Genomic DNA, 25,179 nt, shown 5'->3' with positions numbered 1-25,179 from the left:
CCATCCCTCTTAGTGTGATGATTGGTCAATACTTGTAGATGAATATTAGCTTAAGAATTCAATCACATCCTTAATGAGGCAAATATAAACGGGTAAGATTTAGGATCTAAAGAAGTAATGAAGTAAAATCATGTGGTAACGGGTCCGGGTCATTCTGGCAGTCAGGATAAAAAGAGACTCCCCTGAGTGTTGGAGGTCTTTTTCAATAAAATAGGGACCGTTCAGTCAGGGTTTGGTGTTTCTTGTGGTCATCTTTGTGAGCAATGCAGAATGGGACTGTTCAGGTATCACGGATCGTTTTATCAGAGCGATCTGTGGAGATTTAGAGGGAAATCGAATGTTTCAAATAATCTGTATCATGCTATTAGGACTCGAGCTCTGGGTCTAGGTGATCGGTACAGGCCACCTACTTCCAATATTGACTGATTTCAGGAGACACGTCCTTATTCTTCATCATCGGTTGGTGTCTCCACGAGATGCTCCATTGGGTTCCAGAACAAAATGGCTGTTAGTGACGCGGTAACGTAATGACGTCATCACGTTCGTCATCTACTATGACGTCATGCGTCGTCGGACCACATAAAGACATCTGATTGATATCTTGATTTATAAATGTAGGAAACAATCCTAATTGTGTGTGTGTGTGTTTACATACCAGTATCACATTTTGTTTGTTAATTCATGAATAAAAGGGGAAGTTCCCAGTTCTATGTATCTGTGATTAACTGAGTGATGTAATAGCACCTATGGGCACCGGAGAACATCTCTTCAAACATTCTCATTCAAAGTGTATCAGTAGATCTTATGGAATAAATACAATCTAATCATGGTCATTTCACTTAAACTGTGTATCTCCGAATTCTAGTTGTATGGACTATATTTGCAAGTGTACTATAAGATCATGGTCCAAAGGCACTATACCCCTGAGAGGGTGCATAAAATGTTCCCGTCCACTACGGAAAAATGCTGAAGGGGTTGTGGTAAGAAAGGGGATTGGAGACACATATAGTGGGAATGCCCAAGCTTGGGGACATTTTGGGAGGATGTCATGACCCAGATAAAGACAAGGGCATCCCCTGATGTGAATTTGACACCTAGGGAATGGATGTGTGGTTTGTTTGACCCAGAGACCCGCCTGCCCACTAAGATACATAGTAAAGCTTTTATGTTAATGGTGATAGTGGCATGGCTGGTGATAGCGAGGGGCTGGAAACAGAAGAGACCACCAACGATAAGGGACTGGTTATTTAAATTGTGGGGGTTCATGGCAAGGGAGTGGATAATGTATATTTTGCAAGGGGAATATGTAAGATTTCTAAAAAAGGGGCCAATGGGCTTGGGCTTTCTAAAAGGTGACTTTGTACAGCATTGGTATCATCCTAACCTGAGAATATTGAATATCTTGTAAATAAGAACAATTGTTGTTAACCTGTGCAGTGGAAAACTTGAATCACGGCTCTGCCCGGGGAGGGAGTGTTGGGGGAAGAAGGGTTAGTGGGAAGGAGGGTTTGGGGGATTTAATGTTGTTTTATTTGAAAATGCCAATAAAAATACTTTCCAAAAAAAAAGATGCCATCCCAAATGCTGGCTACCCACACAGCGCTCCGCTGCTCTAGAGCTAGGTCTGTGCTTCAAGCAATTACATAAATATGTTTTAAAGTGGTTGAGAGTCAGGAGTGCTTTCTAAAGGTATTGGGGAGGCTCAGCAGAATGGAGAGGTGCTGTGCTGGCGGTAGTCAGGCTTGGACTGGCCTATAAGGCAAAAGGAATGCCCGAACCAAAAACGCAATATGCTAGTGTGGGTCCGTTTTTTGGGTCAAAATGGGCCACTTTTTTGACCCATGTGGGCCAGTTTGATAAGTTACTTCACTAAGAGGCTAGTAGATTTGACCATTGTTGCTGACTACATTTTCTTTAAAATGCACAATTTTCATCACATTTTATCAAACACTCCCCTCACCCCCCACTCAAACAGTCTGTCACAAAAGGAATAAATTGCCATTTCTAACTGTGGCCAACATTTTCATTGGAGCACGAGACAATTTTATGCCCCAGTCCGACCCTGGCGGTAGTGCAGGGCCTGAGAAAGACTGGTGCAGGGGATGCAGGGTGGAGAAGCAGTGAAAGGTGAGAAGAGAAAGGTTGAAGGTGTGCGGGCTGTAGCGTTAAAGGCAATGCGTGTCCAGGGTGTACAGGCAGCCTGCTGTATTCAGCAGTTTTTGTTCCTCTGCTGAAATTAGACTTTTTCCTTTTGTGTAAATCTAGTTTATTGCCAATACATACAACTCCCATAGCCTCTGTGACTTATTATGAGCAGAAGCAGTTTAAAAACCAAGTTCCTGTCCGGACAGAATCAGCAGGCAGCTTTAAAGTACATTCTATGTTTAGTCTCTGTAGGTGGAGGTTGCCAAAAATTGCACCGTTGTACGGTACAACCCTGGTGATGCACTTATGTTGCTCAGGTGTTAGCAACACTACTCGAACTTATCGTTCACTGAGGAGTTGCCCAACCCCAAAACATAGATGGTTAAAGTCACACGCATCTTCAGCATTAACCAATGAAACAGCAACCCTGTCTCAGTTGTGGTGCTATCCTCCAACGTCACCCAAATGCCACTGCATTGATGGAGATTCGCTAGTGGCATCGTGAATACTTTGTTGCAATACAAACCTCATTGTTTGTGGCTTTAGTACAACAATTTCACTTACCCAGAATGCAATGGTGTACTTGGCTGGGCTTATTTGCATGAACAGAAAGTTAAGTGTCCTATATTGATGGACACTCCCGTCCCCTGCACACCGATACTACTGTCAACAGGGTTATTCAGCAGTTTTTGTCCCTTTACTTAGTGGTGGTAATGGAAAATAAATTGGTGGGCGATCCCACAAGGGCCGGGTGGGGGCCGAGTTTGTGGAGGCGGTGACCGAGGAGGTAGGGTTAAGGGGGGGGGCGGAGCTGACAGTTGACCTCCGATCAAAGGAAATGTCAAAAATAATAGTTTAAAACGGCGCTATTTTTTCATGCTGCTTCTTTTCCAAACTATATATCAATTCCACTTTAAACCACTTCCATGGCTGGCACTGGTGATGAAACCACTTCCATGGCACTGGTGATGAAGCCACTTCCATGGCACTGGTGATGAGTTACTTCACTATACGGATAATAGTTTTAACCAGTGTTGCTGAGTAACTTTTCTTTTAAATGCACAATTTGCATCCCATTTTATTAAAAAAAACTCCCTCTTGGGTGCTATTTAAACAGGGTGATTTCTGGTTGCCATAAGCAACGTTTCTTTTACTTGACCCACACCCAGCACAGCTCCTGCAGCTCCCCTCTGAAATCAGTTTGGTGGCTGCACCGTGTGTGATGTTAATAGGGGTATTTATTTATGTTAAATGGGGGTATTCATTCATTTATGCAATTTTTGTCGAATACCTGAATATTTATTTATTTATGCAATGTTTGTCGGATACAAATATTGCATAAATAAATCATCTGGGTCCATATATCCGACACACATTGCATAAATCAATAAATAAAATGGGCCGTGGCTGAGGACTGTAACATGTAACTTCCTCTGGTGACCCCTTACAGGGGAAAGGGGTCACCAGAGGAAGTTACAGTTTGCTTGCAGGCTTTTTTTTCACCCAGCACAGGGCAGGGTTTTGGGGCGGCTGACTCTGGTCAGATCTCGAGAGCCAGCTACACATCTGGTGGCAGATCTGGCAAGAGCCAGCCCAATCGCCAGCGCTGCCTCTACTGAAATTACACTTCTCCCTTTTGTACAAATCGAATGTACTGCAAAGACATACAATTCCCATAGTCCTTGTGATTTATTATGTGCAGAAAGCCGTGCAGCAGAAACACACAGCTTTAACAAACACTTTTGTTTAACCTTCATAAGTTGGGGGTTTCCAAAAATTGCACCATGGCAGGGTGAGACCCTGGTGATGCATTTGTGTTGTTTAGGTGTTAGCAGTACTGCTCTCATTTAGCATTCATTGAGCAGTTGCCCAACCCCAAGACAAGGATGGATAAAATAATGCACCTATGCAGCATTACCCAAAGAAACAGCAACCCTGTCTCAGTTGTGGTGCTATCCTCCGACGTCACCCAAATGCCACTGGCTTGATCGAGATTCGCTAGTGGCATCGTGAATACTTTGTTGCAATGCAAACCTCATTGTTTGTGGCTTTAGGACAACAATTGCACTTACCCAGAATGCAATGGTGTACCTGGCTGGGTTTATTTGCATGAAAAGAAAGTTAAGTGTCCTATATTTATGGACACTCCTGTCCCCTGAAGACGATACTACTGTCAACAGGGTTATTCAACAATGTGTGTCCCTCTACTCAGTGGTGGAAATGGAATATAATTGGTGGGGGATCCCACAAGGGACGGGTTGGGGCGGAGTTTGGGGGGGGCGGTGCGCGAGGAGGCAGGGTTAAGGGGGGAAGAGCTGGTAGTTGACCTCCGATCAAAGGAAATGTCCAAAATAATAGTTTTAAACAGCGCTATTTTTTTCATGCTGCTTCTTTTCCAAACTATATATCAATTCCACTTTAAACCACTTCCATGGCACTGGTGATGAGTTACTTCACTGTGCGGATAATAGTTTTAACCAGTGTTGCTGAGTAACTTTTCTTTTAAATGCACAATTTGCATCCCATTTTATTTTTAAAAAACTCCCCTTTGGCTACTATTCAAATAGGGTGATTTCTGGTTGCCATAAGCAACGTTTCTTTTACTTAACCCACACCCAGCAGAGCTCCTGCAGCTCCCATCTGAAAGCAGTTTGGTGGCTGCATCCTGTGTGATGTTAATAGGGGTATTTATTTATGTTAAATGGGGTATTCCTTTATTCATGCAATTTCTGTCAGATAACTGTATATTTATTTATTTATGCAATGTTTGTCGGATAAAAACATTGCATAAATAAATAATCTTATCCGACAAACATTGCATAAATAAATAAATAAACTGGATCGTGGCTGAGGACTGTAGCTTGTAAGTTCCTCTGGTGACCCCTTGCATGGGGTCACCGGAGGAAGTTACAGTTTGCTTGCAGGATTTTTTTTCCCCAGCACAGGGCAGGGGTTTGGGACGGCTGACTGGTTGGATCTCGAGAGCCGGCTACACATCTGGTGGCAGATCTGGCAAGAGCCAGCCCAATCGCCAGCACTGCCTCTACTGAAATTACACTTCTCCCTTTTGTACAAATCGAATGTACTGCAAAGACATACAATTCCCATAGTCCTTGTGACTTATCATGCACTGAAACACGTGATGAAAAAATACTTTTTTTTTTAACCTTCGTAAATGGGGGGTTTCCAAAAATTGCACCATAGCAGAGTGAGACCCTGGTGGTGCAGTTGTGTTGCTCAGGTGTCAGCAGTACTGCTCTCATTTAACATTCACTGAGCAGTCGCCCAACCCCAAGACAAGGATGGTTAAAATTATGCACGTATGCGGCATTACCCAAAGAAACAGCAACCTTGTCACAGTTGTGGTGCTTTGCACTGACGTCATCCCAATACCACTGGCTTATGCGAGATTCGCTAATGGCATCGTGCAGCCTTTGTTGTGATACAAATCGCATTGTTTGTGGCTGTATTACAACAATTGCACTTACCCATAATGCAATGGTGTACCTGGCTGGGCTTATTTGCATGTCATTTACATTTGGAACCGGAGTATAATTGATGGCTTCTGTACATTATCTGCGGGTGGCAAGTCATATGTTCGCACTGGTTTGATAGTGGTTTGGGAGGGATGTGGCAGACAAGGGGGAAAGGGAAACCTCTACCTCCCAGCCTCGTTATTCTTGTGGGGCTAGGACGGGGTCTGTCACATTGTCGGTTGACCCGCAAACCTGATTTGAAACATGTAAGGAAAGTCGTAGTGGGTTTGTTTACAGAAACTATTGGTTTTGTTGCAGAAAAGCAGGAAAATAAGGTTTTGAGTTATAGTAGAGGTTTGGGGTGGAGCTAGCCATTCAAGATGTGACATTGTTTTCGAAGAGAGCTAAATTAAAACCTAAAATCTGCAGTCAAACAAAGCTTAATAAATGCACCGCCCCCCCCCCTTCTCCCCATAATGGCCATACAGGTCCTCTGTATCCTCTCCCAGCTGCGTGGTGCCCCGGCCTCCAACTCATTCTCTTCCTATCTAGGGGTGTGGTAAAAAAAACACACACACACACACAATTTATCTATACACAGATGCAGGATTCCAGGTTGATAACCTAAGCACAGGTGAGCAGGAGTGGCACACAGAAAAGAAGGGTTCCCATGGTACTAATTCTATCAACCTGTAAAGAATGAATCTCTAGATGAGGTATCGGCAAGAGTTGTTTACTGATCTCTCCAGCAGGTGCATACTGAGCTATGTTACACGGCATGTGATTGACTATTGCTTCGTCAGAGCATCCCCCACCCCTCTTTTCTTAGGCCCAGTCCGTCTCTTATACATGCACACAGCAGCAGGCCTGGGAGGGGTCTGCTTGTACATGCTATCCCTGGTGGGGGAGGGGGTGACTGCAGCCTCTGTCCGAGCACCACCACCTGCAGGAGTAAAGGGTTAAATTAGGAAAGTGTAGTCATTTCTAATTTCCTTTCTTCAAAATTTACATTCAAGCATATATGTATTCTCATATGAAGTCCAAATACCAGTCACGGGGCAGGCCTGTGCAAAGTATCTGCTTCAAATCACATTTCCCAAAGAGGAATTGTAAAAATGTTTCTCAATCTTTGTAGTGTGTTTTCATAATCTTGTCTCTAGAAAAGAGGACAAGGGCTCACGAGTAGTGTCAATTTACCAAACGCTGATGAAGAATAAGGACGTGTCTTCTGAAATCAGGTCAATATTGGAAATATGTGGCCTGTACCGATCACCTAGACCCAGAGCTCGAGTCCTAATAGCATGATACAGATTATTTGAAACATTAGATTTCCCTCTAAATCTCCACGGATCGCTGTGATAAAACAATCCTTGATACTTGACCAGTCCCATTCTGCATTGCTCACAAAGATGACCACACGAAAAACACCAAACCCTGACTGAACGGTCAAATTGCGGCATGGCTACCGGCATAACTTGTAATGAGGGCCATTGTCTAGATATAACTTAACCTTGTGTTCTGCGTGTTGTTCTTCTTCACTAGGTTCAGGTGCACAATATCACTGGCTTAATGTTGTTTCCCAAATTACATTTTAGATGTGTAAAATGATGTTGTCAAAGTACAACTTCAACATATGATGTGTGTGGCGTTCTTATCCAATATTTACATCAGGATTGTGTTCGTTCTAGTCACTTCACATTCACATGTTATAGAAAAGGAGCACGTGTAAATTCTTCATTCATCCCCCTTTGGGTCCAGAGTATCAAGTTAATGTATCTAATACATTTCTCTTTTCAACATCAAATTACTCAAATTGCCCCCTCGGGGTGGTATTCTAATTAATTCAAGCATTACAAATCTTAGTTGTGAGATGGTGTGTCTCGTCATTGTAAAATCTCTAGTGACTGGGGATTTTAGATTACTTGTTCAAATATTTGACTTATGTTCGATAATTTTGTCCTTCATTTTGGAAGAAGTCTGGCCTACGTGTAAATTTCCACACTGGCAGATGAGTCCATAAATCACCCTTTTTGAGTCACAGTTTGCGTAATCTCTCAGTGCAATCTGTTTGCCTGTATTGGGATGCCTAATATGGTCCCCTTTCTGGATATTATTGCAATGTCCACAATGTACACAATGTAGGCAGGCGAGGGAAAGTCCTTTGTTCCAGGTTGGACAGAAACGGTTGTCTCGATTTGAGGAGTATTTCAGCTTTCACTAGGCTGTTGTTACGCTCACCTGACTCCCACGGAGGCGCTGGCCTGGTTCGCGCTGCTGTGACCTCTTCTAAGGTGATGCGCAGAGTTTGGAAGACGGACTGGACCGGGCCCCCAAATCTGGCTTGCCAGGCTCGCAGAAGTATCCTTCTGTAGGCGAAAATAGGGGATTAACTGTCTGCGGGGTAATGCAATCGGCCTCCCACTTTCCCCTCTCACCCTCCTCGAAACCCTTCTGTGATTTCTCGTAGCGTCTCACCTTAGGGTCTGGAAGGACGAGCTCTCCATCCTGCTTCTGATGCAGGGGCGCGTTGGTATCCAGTTACTTCACTGGATTTTCGGATTGGTGAGAACCAAACTTGCTTGGCTTCCAGGTAAGTTTTTTGATAAGAGGTTCCCCTTGTGTCCATGGATTAATGTACTAATGCTAGTGTCTTTTGCCGGGGAACAGGCACCGACCCAAGATGAAAGGTGAAATCCTTGTAGAAATCAGGTAAGTCTTTAATGAGCGTTTTTTAGTAATGTCTTTTCATTCACTCATTAACGCTGATGTCTCTTTTTCCCCTTAGGGGCCGGGGTCCGGAAATGCCAGGATGCGGCGCGGACCCGAAATGAAGAGGGAATGAATCAACAGGGAAGTCTTAACATGGAGATTTAGCTTTCCTTATTCCCTTCTCTCTCTCACCTTTTGTTCTGGTCTTTTTTCTCCCTAGGCGCTGGGGCGTGACTGCGATGATCGCTGCTGAACATGGAGGCCCCCTGTAAAGGTGAGTGGAATGTGGCGCTGCAGCGATCCACGCGACAAGCTTTTAAATTAAAGTCTTCCTTTTCAGGATTTTCAGCGAGATGTCTCCGGGATGCGGATTTAGCAGGTAAGGACTTTTCCTTCTTCTGTTCTCTTCTTCTCTTCCTTTGCAGGTGATCCAGAATGCTGGCAGGCGTGGCAGAAGTCAGGATGCAGGAGCAGACACGGTGAGCGTCCAGCTGCTAGATGCAGAACAACGCGAAGCACATGTGGCTGTTTGGGTGGGGTTTAAATAGCCTTGGAAGAAGTTCCAGGTATGTATCCTTCCTCCAATCAGGTATGTATCTTTCCCGACCACGCCCGGATGGTAAATTAGTCCCACAGGTAAAGTAGTTCCTTTCAGGCCTCAAGGAGTCCGGGATCCTGCAGCATGGTCTGCATCAGGTAAGTGCACCCAAGCACTCCCATAATGAGCCTGGCACCTATGGCGCCAGGACTGATGTCTTTTATGAGCCTGGCGCCATAGGCGCCAGGACACTGTCCAAAGGGCCCCTATATGGGGTTGCTGGGTCCTTCCTTGGGGACTGGATGTCCGCTTTCGGGGAGGCAGGGCTTGAACCGGCTCCCCGGGAGCGGGCATCATGACAGCCCTCCCCCCAAGGCCCCTCCCAAGGTTGTTCCCTCTGGGGGTTTTGGTTTGTCTGGGAAGAGTCGGTGGAATTTCCTGACTAATCGAGGTGCATGCACATGGTCGCTGGGTTCCCACGACCTCTCCTGAGGTCCATACCCCTTCCAATCAATTAGGTAGAACAGTTTTGACCTAAACATTTTTGAGTCTAAAATGTTCTTCACTTCCAATTCGGGCTCCCCATCTATTAGAATAGGTTCTGGAGGTTTGAGTAGTCGGGTTCCGGGTACCACTGGTTTCAGAAGTGACACATGAAAAACAGGGTGAATTCGCATACTAGCTGGTAAATCAAGTTTAACAGCCACTGGGTTAATTATTGCCGTAATAGAATAAGGTCCCAGATATTTTGGGTTAAAAGTTCGAGGCCCTTTGGGTGGTAAATGTCTGGTAGCTAACCACACTTGATCCCCAATCTGATACGGAGGTGCTTCACTCCGATGTAGATCAGCATTCTCCTTGTATTTTCTCTTGGCTTGTTGTAAATGCGTAGTTGCCTCTTTGAAGGCTTGGGTAATTGTAGAATGCAGATGTTCTACTGCAGGCATTCCGAGGTTCTGAGGTGGGTCAAGGTTTGAGGTTCGAGGGTGATGCCCAAACAAAGTATAAAAAGGACTGTGGCCAGTTCCAGAGTGTACCGAATCATTATATGCGTATTCGGCTATCCAAAGAATGTCTTTCCAGTTGCTTTCAGATTGCTGTAACATACACCGTAAGTACTGTTCAAGGGTCTGATTTGTCCTCTCGGTCTGACCATCGGTCTGAGGGTGGTGACTGGTCGATAATCTTACGTCGATCTGCGCCATTTGACAACATTTGCGCCAGAAGTGGGAAATGAATTGGCTTCCCCGATCAGAGATTAGTATAGATGGGAATCCATGTAGCCGAACAATATTTTCGAGGAATTCTTTGGCTAGGACAGAAGTTGAAGGTAAACCTTTCAAAGGAATAAAGTGGGCCATTTTGGAAAACAAATCCACAATTACCAGAATAGTATTGTACCCCGAACAAGGAGGCAGGTCCGTAATAAAATCCATTGATAGGGTGTGCCAGGGTGCTGGTGGTATGTCTAGAGGTTGAAGGAGACCGGCTGGTCTTTTCTTTTGACTTTTATTTTGGGCGCAAACACCACAGGACATCACGAAAGATTTAACATCTTTTCGCCAAGAGGGCCACCAAAATTGTCGATTCACCTTTTCCTCTGTCTTGGCAATAAATTTCATAAATAAATTTAAATCCTGAAAGGCCTGCTCGGCTTCTCCAGACCATTCAAAACGTTTATTTTTCCTCAAGAGTGCAGTAATGGGTTGTACCACACGTGAAAATTCCGGGATAAACCTGCGATAGAAATTGGCAAAGCCGAGCATGCTTTGAACCCCTTTTACAGAGCTAGGTGATGGCCATTTGAGGATGGCATCCACTTTTCTTGAGTCCATACGGACTCCTTTGGGTGTCAGGATGAAACCTAGAAACTCGACTTCTGTGGTATGGAAAACACATTTCTCCAATTTAGCAAATAGTTTGTGTTGGCGCAGTTTTTCAAGTACTGCCCTGACATGTTTTCTGTGATCAGATTCCGAAGAGGAGTACACCAGAATGTCATCGATATATACGACAACACAAACATCGATGAGTTCCCGAAGGACATCATTCATGAAGTATTGGAAGGCAGCCGGCGCGTTACACAATCCGAAAAGCATCACCTGGTACTCGAATAATCCGTATTTAGTACGGAAGGCAGTTTTCCATTCGTCGCCTTCTTTAACTCGTACCAGATGATAAGCCCCCCGGAGATCTAACTTGGTGTATATGCAAGCGTCCTTCACCTGGTCAAGGAGTTCAGGAATCAGAGGCAGAGGATAACGGTTTTTAACCGTTATCTGGTTCAATGCGCGGTAATCGATACAAGTTCTAAGGTCGCCTTCTTTTTTGGGCACGAAGAACAAAGCCGAGGCTGCCGGGGACTTTGACGGGCGAATAGAACCATTAGCTAGGTATTGATCCAAATATTGTCTCAAATGCAGATTCTCAGGTTCGGTAAGGGCATAAATCCTGCTACAAGGGGGTTGTGCACCGGGCACCAGATCGATTTGGCAATCGTACGATCTGTGAGGAGGTAACGTGTTGGCCTGATCCTTTTGGAAGACGTCCTGAAAGTCTTGGTATTCCAGAGGTAGTTGCATGGAGGCAGAGGTTAGAGATGCTAGATTAATCTTCAGGTATTCTGGGTAGCAGGTTTGTGTACAATCCGGGAAGGTTATTCTCTTTGCTCGCCAATCAATTAGAGGATTATGTGTCTCTAACCAAGGGATTCCAAGAATAACTTGAAACTGTGGAGCCTTGATTACATCAAACACAACACCCTCCCGATGGCCGTCGGGACCAATAAGAGTCACCTCAGTAGTGGAATGTGTTACCGGTCCAGAGGCAATTTCAGTTCCATCGACTGTGTTGATGACATCTTTGCTGGTTTTAGGACGGAGAGGGAGGTTAATCCTAGAGACCAATTCACGATCCACATAGTTTCCAATAGCCCCACTATCGATGTATGCCTTTATTGCATGCAACCGCTTAGTCTGTTCTGGATCTATGAGAACCATTGGCACAATGAAATGCGAGGTCTGAGAGTTAGTTTTCAAGCTCGGCAAGCGGACCCCTACACTTGTCGGGCGGAGTCATTTCCCGAAACAGAGTCTTCATGGTTTTTATCAGCGGCTCCTACCGCCTTTCTGGGCGGATTTGCCGGGCAATCTCGTAGAAAGTGTCCAGAATTCCCACAATAAAGACATAATTTTAACTGCCGCCTCCTTTCACGTTCCTTTTGAGTTAAGGGTCCTTTAACCCCTCCAATTTGCACAGGCTCAGAGACATCAACTCCCTTGGGATTAGCATGGGTCGTGACCAACACCCAGGTCTCAAACCTGGACCTATCTGCTTTTCTGTTTTGAAGTCTGTGATCCAATTGGACCACTAAGTCTATATACTCTGTGCATTCTTGGGGCGGATTTACAACTTGGGCCAAGACATCTTTAAGTTCTCCGCGAAGGCCTCGATAAAACAACTTGACTCTTTTATCCTCTGGCCATCCCGTTTCCACAATTAGTCTATTAAAGGTTGCAATATAGGATAGGAGGTCCTGATTGCCCTGTCGCAGGGATAAAAGTTCGTCATCCAGAGCCTGCCCCTGAGAGTGTCGAGCAAATAACCTTTCCATGCTTGCTTGAAACCTTTGAAAATCACGGAGAATCGGGTCATCTTGAGTAACCAGTGGAACTGACCAATCGGCAGCGCAGCCGCTGAGATATGACAATACAAAGGCTACCTTGGTCTGATCATTAGGGAAGGCCCCAGGTCTGCATAGGAAGTGCAAACGACACTGATTCATGAATACGGCAAATCGTTTGGGGTCCCCAGCAAAGCGTTCGAGTGGGGCCAGCGGCATGTTTCCAGGTAGATTAATCTGCACAGGGTTACTGGAAACAGCAGGAGCGGGGTTCCCTCCAGAACCGGGTAGAGGAGTTTGCCCAGCTTGACCTTGCAAAAGCTGTCTGGCCAGGTCATCAGTTCATTCCCTTGATATTATTAAAGGATAGTTCTGGGACTTTTTTTTTATTGTCCCTACGGTTCGGCCATGTGTTTTTAAGCATAAATCGGTAGATCGTAGAAAACTTTCCTATGGACCTTACCCGACTTTTCGTCCATTAACGCACTCGTAATCAGCCGCCATTTTCTGATAATCCTATCATTTCCCCCCATCGCCCTGGCTCACCTGCTTTTGCGGCACTAAATCAAATCCCCCGCCCCTGAGCCTGACATCAGCAGACGCGTACCGCCCATTTCCCAACGCCAAAGCACGTTTCGTGTCAACAATCGCTGCGCCTCAGCTAATGACGTGTCGCCATGGAAATGGCAGGACGCCTCTTTCCTCAATAAGTATAAACACACCGTTTCACAACTCACAGCAGCAGATTTTCGATTCCATTTTTCTCTCTGTGTTACTTTGAGTATTCTGTGACTCGTTTCTGTGCTCTGGTCAGCTACCTTTGCCGCTTCTAGGCCTTGTGAACACCAGTACCATCTCTGTAAATTATATTACTTTCTTTACCACACAATGGCTACAATAATGCCGTATATGTACGTGCCCGAATAAACCGAGGAAGAACTACTGGAAAGGCAAGCACGCGGAAACGATGGGGATTCGGACGGCAGTTGGGAGGACCAGTCAACGGATGAAGAGCCTGGACCATGTCGCATGGACAGCGTCTCCACCTGGTGCACGTGCAATCGGTGCGAGCTAATGCCAACTGAGGAGGAGAACTGCTGCTGCCGTGAAAATTCCGGGTGCTTGGCCTACATTTCGGAAGGCGAGCCAAGTCCGCAATGCATCACCGAGCTGCCAGAGTTCAGGGAAGCCTGCCTCTCACGGACCGTGTTGAGGATGATGATGGTGCTTATGCACGAACTTCGCGGCACTGTTCGTCCACGTAATCCGAGTAACGAGTAAGTATACTCTGGTTGTGATGTCAGTGATGCCACTACTATTTCATGGTCGTCTCCCACATATAAAATTACATCTACATATCATTCGAATGCATGTAAATTGGTTCCATATTGTGCATTTTCTAGATAGAATTTTTTTCAAAGCAGAATGACATTTTTTACCTGAATCAACAGTGATAAGAACGTTTTGTCATTTTAATACAGTTTGCATCTTTCATTTTCACAGGTGGTACAGGCTGGTGGCCTATCGTTGCTTCACTTGGTGGCTTCACGGGAGGCTTGGACACCGCGTTCGGAGAGTAATACCTGCCTGTGCGGTACTTGCCATTAGGCAACATTTCCCCAGCGACAGTGGACAATACCGCGGATTTTCCCTGGATGTGCTGCAACCGGAACTTTACAATGTGTAATGTTTATTATTTATGTTCAATTGAAATTAAGATCTAAAATAAAACCCAACATATATTTTAACAATGGTTGTTTTGATTTTTTAAATGAATCTAGTGTGTCTCCATTGAATAGTCTTCCTGTGCCTTGTCTTGTCACACCACATGTCTCCGGCCAGCATCCTCCCTCACGCTGGCCGCCCACCTTCAATCCACATAACCGTTGAACCCATATGCAGCAGACATACATATGTTATTTTGCGGGTTGGCATCAAGCCTCCCGGCCTTGCCTCCTCCCCCAAAAATACTTACCACACCACTTTGTTCAAGCGTTGGCAATAAAAGGCCGTTGGATTTTATTGATACAAAACATGGTTATAGGTAAATAATCAATATGGTTGATCATAATAAATCATCCTTTTGGGCACCGGGTACAAAGATGACCCCCTCTGGCCCTTGCCACCTTGCCACCACAGGCCAGCCTGCTGCTGACTAACTGCCTAGGCATCCAGGGTCTCCAGGGTGAACTGCACCCATATATTCTCCTGGGAGGCTGAGGTATTTATAAACTCACCCCCCTGCCTTCCATATACTAGATCCTGCAGCCTGCCTCTTACATGCAGTTAGATGGCCTCTCCTTGGTGAGGCCCTGCGGCAAACGAGTCTTGTCTGCACGACCACCGCCCCAATCCAGCCCACGCCCTATCAAAGGCAGTTCGCACCGGGGTACTTGTGCTGGCAAGTGGAGCTGTCAGGGAGCGATAAAGGCCAAGAGGTGCCAAATAGCATGTACACTTCAAAGTGGTCTATAGAGCATGGGTTGTTGTTCCCATGTCTACCTCCAGACCCCGTGTCTCCTGCCAAGCATCCCCCCTCACGCTGAACGCCCCCCTGCAATCCACATAAGTGTGTCTCCATTCACGAGTCTTCCTGTGGCTTGTCTGCACGACCACCGCCCCAATCCACCCCCCGCCCTATCAAAGGCAGTTCGCACCGGGGTACTTGTGCTGGCAAGTGGAACTGTCAGGGAGCGATAAAGGCCAAGAGGTGCCAAATAGCATGTACACTTCAAAAAGGTCTAAAGAGCATGGGTTGTTGTTCCCATGTCTACCTCCAGACCCTGTGTCTCCTGCCAAGCATCCCCCCTCACGCTGGACGCCCCCCTGCAAACCGCATAATGCCACGACATATACACGTCATTCATTCACAAACACACCCCTGTTTCGAATTCTTTATAACCCACTTCATATTTCTAATGAGAACTTCTTTGCGCTTTGCTAGTCAACCCGTGAAGGTGCTGGTTATCTGCTCTTCGTCTCTGTGAACTTCCGTGACCACTTCGAGGAAACTCGTCAGTTTGCAACCTGTGAACTGCTCCCTGTTCTACGACAAGAAACTACTCTGATCCCTGCATCTAACTGTTTGTTCGTCAAGGTAAGGCCATGTACCATAATCATTTTGCGTCCAATTTCTTTTCGTTCAAGTCAGTACATGCAAGGAACTAGTCACATGTTCTGAGTTTAGTGAAATTATTTTTCTATTTTTTTAAAGTTATTCAAATACTTATCCGCATGTGAATAACGTGTATAGTTCCAAGAACCAAAACGAACCTTGCATTGAACCTTTTATGTGTCATTTTATTTTTTAACACATTGGTATTCATAGAGAATTGTTGATCTTTACTTTTCAGAACTTTCCACAATGCCTGCCTGTTCCATTGGCGGTTGCCCTTCGAAGACTCATAGTAAATCTGAAGGCACTATAATGCATGTTTTCCCTAAGACAATAGATCAGATAAGAGAATGGGTCCGATATTGTGGATATCCACCGTCTGAGCTTGAAAGTAGAGTCCTAGAAGTCTTTGCGGACAAGAGGGGTGATCGATGCCGCATCTGCAGCAGGCACTTTACCTCTGACATGTACTCCACATCATTGCTAATAAAGAAGAACACACCGCGAGCGAAGCGAAAATTGCTCTCAACCGCTATTCCCACTCTATTCGTCCACATCCCTCCACTGGTGAGTCAAGTTTACGTATTTATCTCTCGGCCTTGCGGTAGTGTGTAGCATTAGCTAACAATAATTTCCCCATTTATGTATCCACTCAATATGAAGGCGGAAGATTCCCCATCCGTGTCGTTATTGCAGTCATCAGCCACTTCAAGCGCCTATCGGGTAATCTTACTTAGCTATTCTGCCACTGACTTGTTTTAGGCATGTAAATCAATAGTTTTAATTTATCGTGTGATTATTTTACCTAATGGTACACCCTTGTACTCGTCCTCTAGTCTTTGTTTTCAATTATAATTATTGTTATCCAAAATAATGCAAGTACTGTCTTTCAGAGAGATGCTGAGGAGTCCAACGCATTGACGACAACCGTTGATGTCACTCAGATGCTCGAGGTACGTTTCCGGACAGTTCCATCGATGGAGATCATCAGATCTTGCATTCTTGTAGCGTGATTGTTACTCACAATATTTCTTTCGTTTTTAGCCATTGATATGTCCTTCTGTCGTCGCCCTCCTATGTGTCTTCTTTTTTCAATATTGTGTTCATTACTAATGAAAGTCCTATGTTTCAGGGAGTCGATGGAGCATTAGTCCAAGAAGAAGGGGGAGCATGCAGTTACGGGTCGGCGCAACAGCTTGCAGAAGTGTGCACTGCAGTTACATCGTCCCTTGATGTTCTTATGCATTTCGAGGTATGGATACTGACAGTTCGATCAAGCGAAATCATATGACGTGATTACATCCGCTATACTTCCTTCTTTATTAACGCAAGTACTATGTTTCAGGGAGATGACGGAGCTTCTTCTACAAGAACATCACCCCTAGTAGTTGATGCAGATCTCTGGGTGGTGACACTTCCAACGATCGAGCAAATCGAATCATATTTAAATATCCATTATTTATTTTAGACAACTGATCATTTGTGCAGGTCTATTTAGATGAGCCGTTGACGCCTGCACAAAGTGTATGTTCTTTTTAACAAAATAGAAAACCATACTAATGCAATTACTGTGTTTCAGGGAGTTACTGAAGCATCATCTTCAATAATATCATCAATGGAAGTCTATGAGGAGCCCGAGGTATGGATCTTGACAGTTCCATCTAACTAGATCAACAATGCGTGAATAATTGTCGTTTGAATGTCCTACACAAAGCGTTCGTTCGTGTTTTGCTATTGAGATGTACGTGGGCATTGGTCCCCAAGTACATTTTGTGTTTTCAACATTATTATACATACTAATGAAAGTTCTATGTTTCAGGGAGTCGATGGAGCATCAGTGCGTGATGGATGTGCTTATCATGAAAATATAGTCGTTGCAGCGCAAGAGGGAGTGGAGACATGCACACACGAGTCGGAGCAACAGCGTCCAGATGTTGAAGTTCGAGGCAAGAAAGTTTCAAAGAAAAGAAAGCAAAAGAAGGTTAGTGTCCTGGTCACTATATTATGTTGTTTTTCACTGTTAATAGTTCAATACTGTAAATTGTGTTTAAACTGAACATCCCTTTTCCAATCTGTCCTCTAGTTGCGAGTGGGTGTACGAACTAGATCTACACAGACAGTGAAGCGAACGAGAGATGTTGCTTGTCAAACCTTTTGGCAGGGACTTGAGACTGGAGATGCATCGTGCCAATGGGAAGAATATGAAGTGATTGACAACGGAGCTATACCACATCCAGCCATTGATAGTGAATGTCCTCCTGGTAGTTTGGATGCAGTCGGAGATCAATTCACAGAATCCACACCCGCAAAAACTAAGACCGCGAGAAAGTTGAAGAAATTGTTTTATTCACCCATCGCCGGAGAAGGAACAGATGTTGCAATGGAAGAGAATGAAGTGGACGACAATGAAACACCATCAATATCACTGAACATAGCGGAAGACGATATCAGAGATTCTACCTTTCATGTGAGTGACATGTCCTCAACGTTACAGGCCGAACCAGCTGGGATGCAGAGTGACAGTATAAGGAAAGAGGCCAAATTCATTGTATTCGATAGTTGTTTGATTGATATTATTATTCAGATGAAATGTGGGCATTCGGTTGGTGGGGAAGTATGTGGGGAGCCATTGATTAATGTGACTCGTGCAATTCGAGGCACTAACCTTAAAATACATGCCACCTGTATCAAAATATCATCCTTTCTCATGGTCTGCACAACCCATGCTGGGGCAACTGCCAGCAGGAAATCTACTTTGTGCAGAGGCTGCACTTTTTAGTGGTTCAAGTTTTAAAAAGTTAGAGTCTTTCTTTCAGTTTGTGGGAATCCATTTCATTGCGAAAACTCAGTTCTACAAATACCAAACCGATTATCTATTTCCAGCCATTAGCGAAGCTTGGAGAATGGAAAAAATGTCTATTGATAGTACATTCGCGGGCAAACGGTTCAGGCTAGCCGGTGATGGACAGTGCGACAGCCCAGGATTTTCAGCCAAGTACTGCACCTACCACTTTCAGGACATGGAAAGTAAGAAAATTGTGAGTTTGGTGGTCGTGCAGGTCACAAAGTACATCCTCAGTGGCCATGGAGAAAGTTGGCTTTGTAGCATCATTGCAAGAACTACAATCGCGGGGAATGGTGATCGACCTGATAGCCACGGACAGACACGTTTCAATTGCCAAGACAATGAGAGAAGAGTACAAAAATATAAATCACCAATTTGACGTTTGGCATCTTGCAAAAACAATCAATAAAAAAATGTCGGCTGCAGGTAAAAAAAAAGATATGCAAGGTATTTCACAGTGGTCCAAGTCAATCAGCAACCATCTTTGGTGGAGCTCAAAAACATGTGGAGGGTCGTTGGAAATTCTACTGGAAAAATGGCGGTCAGTAATGCTACACTGTAGCAACGTTCACCGCTGGACCACAAACCAACATTTCCACAATTGTGAACATGGCCATTTGTCCACAGAGGAGGCACGGAAGAAGAAGTGGTTGATTCCTTCATCACCCACTCACAAAGCCATTGAAAAGATTGTATTTGATAAAACTATAACAAGAGATTTGAGGGGACTCACGGAATTCTGCCACACAGGAGATTTGGAGGTGTTCCACAATATGTGCCTAAAGTACAGGCCAAAACGATTGCATTTTGGCATGGAGGGCATGATAAATCGGACTCTTCTAGCGGTCTTGGCACATAACCATAATGTTGGCTGTCAACAAAGTAGGACGACCGGAACTTTAGGGACGCTTCGCTACAATAAGGCCTTCACTAAAAGAAGTAAACAATGGGTGATCAAACCAGTGTTTCAGGATATGCAATATGAGTTTATTGAGAGACTTATTGTTGATGTCCTAGATAGGCACATACATGGAGTTGTGAACGAACCTGTGCAGGGGACAACTGCATTGCCACCCAACATTGCCTCTGTTCCATGTCCACCTAAAGAAGAGCTCATTGAGAAATACACATCACGGTTTAAATGATTGTAATTTGATTGTCTATTCTCTCGAGTCTCCTCATGTCGCAGGCCCATTGAATATGTGTAGCTATGTATTGTGTAAATAAAAGTGATTGCTCAGTGTACATGCAATGTGTCTATCCAACCTTGTTCATTTGCGCATTAAATTAAACCAAACAGTAATATAAATCATTTTTCAAAAAATATAGAATGTCTCCGTATTTATGGTTCTCTGGGGCTGCAAATGCACGCAGACAAAATGCAAAGATGGAGTGTAAATTTCAAGTCCTGTGAGATGGCCTTACACTGAATGTAGCTAACTAGGAATGTGTGCTCGTTCAAAGTGAAGGTCAGCTGCTTTGATTTTTTGCTCGGGTGCCGGAATGGCCCACGACTCAGTATAAGGTTCTATTGTTATTTGACCTTGACAGGCCGGGACCATCCCGAAAGACTTCTTTTTGGGGGTGTGGGGCAATAACGTAAGAAACGATAATGAATATAATTTCAGAAACGAAAGCCATTTAATGTTCGTTCATTAGAAGAAATAACGTCGGCATAGAAGGAGTGGTATTTCGGGGCTGCCCTACGCACAGACACAATGGAAAATGCAAATATAATGTAAGTAACTCTTTAGATGAGTTTATACCGCAATTTAATTACTATACAGTAGCTTTAAAGACGGGTTAAGTTGTACTTGTTCGTTCTATGTGGCATATTGTTTTGTACCGCGCACTATCTTGAGGAGAACCATCTCCTTTTACGGAAGCACCTCAAAACCTTCCTCTTTGCTTCTGCTTTCTCTCTCCCTCTCCCCTGCTACAACTGGTCCACTGTCTGCGACCTCGGTCCTGGGCCCTTCCACTCTCCACCTGCACTGCCTCCCTGTCAACCCCTGCACTGGGGGACTGTCTCAGTATCCTACAGCCCCCCTTGACGTATAATACCCAGTTGCACTGTCCTAGCTATGAAATAATTTCCCGACCTAATATATAAAATGAATAATTTTAATAAAGATCTGATGGTGAGACTACTTTCATTTTTTATGTTTTTAAAACAGGTACATCCTTCATTATTGTATGTGTCACGAGTACCAAACACCGGCGGATGGCTTTTATAACCGCCAGTTGCTTCTCCGCGTGAACAACGTTGCCACCCTGACCATTTTATGGGACGATCGCCAAGTACAAGTATGCCCTTACGCGGTACTAACGGCTAGTTGCAACATACAGACCGTTGTGGTGGCCTAGTGCCTCGTTGTTGGAACAGCCATGCGATTATCAGTGCGACCGAAGAGCTTATTTTATCGTAAACCAACACCCTGTGTACTGCACACGAACATCGCTTGCCTCAAGACGAACTATTTCGGATCGAGAGCAAAGAAAAATGCAAATCGCAGAATATTCCCTAAACATTTGATGTCTAATAAATCTACTTTGCCAAATGGACAATCTTGCCGTTTGCTTTTAAACCACAGTTTCATATTCCGAATTGTGGCGCTGTATTGTGAGATGATCTAAGACCCTGTGTACAGCAAAGGAACATCGTGTGCCTCAAAACGAACTTTTTGGAACGTGAGCAAATAAAAATGCAAATCGCTGAATATTCTCTAAACATTTGATGTCAAATAAATGTACTTTACCAAATTTACAATCTTGCGGTTTGATTTAAAAGTACAGTTTCATATTCCGAATTGTGGCGCGCTGTGTTGTGAGCTAATCTGTGATGGTTTCTGGGTTCTGTGTGTAGTCGTGTAGAAGACGCCTGGGCGCGTTTGCCTACGCAGCACAGTCACGTCACGGAAAGAGGCGGGGAATATGAATGTTTTGATAAAGTCTGTTTCAGGGGCGGGGGATTTGATTTAGTGCCGCAAAAGCAGGTGAGCCAGGGCGATGGGGGAAATGATAGGATTATCAGAAAATGGCGGCTGATTTCGAGTGCGTTAATGGACGAAAAGTCGGGTAAGGTCCATAGGAAAGTTTTCTACGATCTACCGATTTATGCTTAAAAACAAATGGCCGAACTGTAGGGACAATAAAAAAAAAGTCCCGGGACTATCCTTTAATTCCCTCCTGAGGGCATTAGTCTCTTGACAAGCGGCATGTACTTCGGCCCGTAATTCCCCCAGTAATTGGGCAAACTGATCAGTCTCAGAACTTTCCATAGCGCCTGGGTGGGAATTTGTAGGAAGGCTTTGCGTTCTGTTACGCTCACCTGACTCCCAGGGAGGCGCTGGCCTGGTTCGCGCTGCTGTGACCTCTTCTAAGGTGATGCGCAGGGTTCGGAAGATGGACTGGACCGGGCCCCCAAATCTGGCTTGCCTGGCTCGCAGAAGTATCCTTCTGTAGGCGAAAATAGGGGATTAACTTTCTGCGGGGTAATGCAATCAGCCTCCCACTTTCCCCTCTCACCCTCCTCGAAACCCTTCTGTGATTTCTCGTAGCGTCTCACCTTAGGGTCTGGAAGGACAAGCTCTCCATCCTGCTTCTGATGCAGGGGCGCGTTGGTATCCAGTTACTTCACTGGATTTTCGGATTGGTGAGAACCAAACTTGCTTGGCTTCCAGGTAAGTTTTTTGATAAGAGGTTCCCCTTGTGTCCATGCATTAATGTACTAATGCTAGTGTCTTTTTCCCCATAGGGGCCGGGGTACGGAATGCCGGGGAACAGGCACCGACCCGAGATGAGAGGTGAAATCCTTGTAGAAATCAGGTAAGTCTTTAATGAGCGTTTTTTGGTAATGTCTTTTCATTCACTCATTAACGCTGATGTCTCTTTTTCCCCTTAGGGGCCGGGGTCTGTAAATGCCAGGATGCGGCGCGGACCCGAAATGAAGAGGGAATGAATCAACAGGTAAGTCTTAACATGGAGATTTAGCTTTCCTTATTCCCTTCTCTCTCTCACCTTTTGTTCTGGTCTTTTTTCTCCCTAGGTGCTGGGGCGTGACTGCGAATCCGGATGATCGCTGCTGAACATGGAGGCGCCCTGTAAAGGTTAGTGGAATGCGGCGCTGCAGCGATCGACGCGATGAGCTTTTAAATTAAAGTCTTCCTTTTCAGGATTGTCGGCGAGATGTCTCCGGGATGTAGATTTAGCAGGTAAGGACTTTTCCTTCTTCTGTTCTCTTCTTCTCTTCCTTTGCAGGTGATCTAGGATGCTGGCAGGCGTGGCAGAAGTCAGGATGCAGGAGCAGACACGGTGAGCGTCCAGCTGCTAGATGCAGAACAACGCGAAGCACATGTGGCTGTTTGGGTGGGGTTTAAATAGCCTTGAAAGAAGTTCCAGGTATGTATCCTTCCTCCAATCAGGTATGTATCCTTCCCCGACCACGCCCGGATGGTAAATTAGTCCCACAGGTAAAGTAGTTCCTTTCAGGCCTCAAGGAGTCCGGAATCCTGCAGCATGGTCTGCATTAGGTAAGTGCACCCAAGCACTCCCATAATGAGCCTGGCGCCTATGGCGCCAGGACTGATGTCTTTTATGAGCCTGGCGCCATAGGCGCCAGGACACTGTCCAAAGGGTCCCTATATGGGGTTGCTGGGTCCTTCCTTGGGGACTGGATGTCCGCTTTCGGGGAGGAAGGGCTTGAACCGGCTCCCCGGGAGCGGGCATCATGACAGCTGTCTCTTAAGTTTCTGCCCCTTGTGTAGGCCACCATTGGGGATTCAGGAAAGGTTTGTTAAATTGTGCTTCTAGTTTGGTTATTTTCCAGTTCTTTTTCATTCGACAGTATATTTGGGTTCTCTGTCTCGAGAATTTCATAATGCGTATCTATTCAGGAGTGTCAGTTCGCATTTTGGATGCCAAGAGTGTATCTCTAATGAGAGATGAGGATCTCATATTGGCTCTGTTTGGTATTTTATCTGGGTAACCCCTTGTCTTAAACCTTTTGGAGAGGTCTTCTTTAGATTCTCAAACTCTATTGCCATTAGAGATGGTTCTTTTGATCCTCAGACATTGGCTTAATGGTAGATTATCTTTCAAGTGTTGGGTATGAAAACATCTGAAGTGTTATGTGTTATTAACATCTGTCGGTTTGCGATAGAGTGTGGTTTTCAGAATGCTGTTCTCATAGGTAATTATCACATCCAATGTATTGGTGAGATATTCCCTGGTTTTATCCGAGATCCCTTCTTCTCCATTGGCCTTTTCTAGGGTAGAGTCGATGATGTTGCATATCTCGTCCATGGGATCTACTTCAGGACGCATGTAAGTTCTATCGTCATCTAGTAACTCTAGACAGCTTGAAGTGTAAAAAGTAGTAACCTTAATTACAATGGCTCCACCTTTATCAGCTTGTTTTATGGTAATGCTTGTGTCTTCAGCCAATTTCTGCGATCATTTCATCTGACGTTTCCTGGTGTTCTATGTCTTTTGGCAGAAACATTTCACAGATTTCAAGTCTTTGATCATTTTCATCTCAAATGATTCTAGGGCTGGTTTATTTATGGAAGGATTGAAAAACTCTTCGGTTTCATTGTTTATTAATGTAAGGTTGTCAACCTTTCAGCCATTGGTGGTTGCGAATCGAAAAATATGTTGTTGCATTCTCCTCACGAGTTTAGCCAAATGTATACGTTCCTCAAATAGTGTCTAATTATTTGTAGGAACAAAGGACAGTCCTAAACCTGGTTGTTGGCTAGTAACATGGCTCTTTCAGCAACACCTCACCAAAGACTAATTTCAATGGATGCACATAACGACGCACAGACCTCAGAGTACTGCGCTACTGTTAGAAGATGCCAGCCCCCACGATGTGGTTTACCGTTGATAAACAAATGTCCCGTATTAGGGAACATGGCAGGGTAGACCTCTATCGCCACTTCTTTATGCAATATATTTGGAACCGTTCTTGCACTAAATCAGATCGAGGTTGACGATACGGGCATCCCCTTAGCAGGGGAGGAGCATAAGATCGTTGCCTTTGCGGATGACATGTTAATAACATTGATACGTCCTGAACAGTCAATGCCAGCATTGCTGGTGGAATTGACAGATATAGAGCGTGTTGCGGGCCTTAAGGTTAACATGGGGAAGTCGGAGCTCCTAGAATTGGGACTCTCTACAATACAGAAGGAGGCTTTACCCTCCTATTCTCCGGTTGTTATGGCGACAGTTGTATCAAGTACTTGGGGGTTAATATAACTAAGGTGGGTTGACAGCTGTTTGATAGCAATTATCCGCAACTACTACAAAAGGTAAAGGAAGATCTAGGGAAAAGGACTTTGCTCCCAATCTCATGGTTAGGAAGGGTGGCTTCTATTTAGATGGTGACTCTCCCGAGACTGCTTTACAAGTCCCAGGCTCTTCCGATAACGGTTCCACGTTCATTTTTTAAGGCACTGAATAACGTGGTTGAGTGATTTATTTATCAAAATAAAACCCCTAGAGTTGTAGTCCGAACGTTAATGGCTCCTAGAGATGGTGGGAGGGGGGGGGGGCTGGGCCTTCTGAATTATGTAAAATATTACAAGGCAGAACAGTTACGTGTGCTCCGTGAATGGTTTATGTGAGATACCACAAAACCCTGGAAAAGGAAGGATAGGGCGATGGCGGGGTGTCCATTAGAAGGGGTCCTTTGGCTATCTAGACAGGATAGACCCCCAAACACAC

General features: G+C 44.9%; 1 protein-coding gene and 2 non-coding genes across 3 annotated transcripts in view; 1 reads left to right on the top strand and 2 right to left on the bottom strand.

Annotated features, from left to right (window-relative positions):
• The window catches only part of TSC22D4 (TSC22 domain family member 4), a 637,200-nt gene that overhangs the window by 515,489 nt on the left and 96,532 nt on the right, over window positions 1-25,179 (top strand). The gene's annotated exons all lie outside the window — the stretch shown is intronic.
• LOC138461789 (U4atac minor spliceosomal RNA) lies at window positions 3,912-4,036 on the bottom strand. Its single transcript, XR_011264400.1, has one exon. It is a non-coding gene; the product is annotated as a U4atac minor spliceosomal RNA (small nuclear RNA).
• Window positions 5,328-5,452, bottom strand: LOC138461800 (U4atac minor spliceosomal RNA). The gene has a single exon (XR_011264411.1). It is a non-coding gene; the product is annotated as a U4atac minor spliceosomal RNA (small nuclear RNA).

This window comes from Ambystoma mexicanum, chromosome 1p (assembly GCF_040938575.1).
Source record: "Ambystoma mexicanum isolate Mex_15411 chromosome 1p, UKY_AmexF1_1, whole genome shotgun sequence".
Taxonomy (NCBI): Eukaryota; Metazoa; Chordata; class Amphibia; order Caudata; family Ambystomatidae; genus Ambystoma; species Ambystoma mexicanum.
Note: the sequence above shows the minus strand (reverse complement) of the source record. Positions and strands in the feature narration are given on the sequence as shown.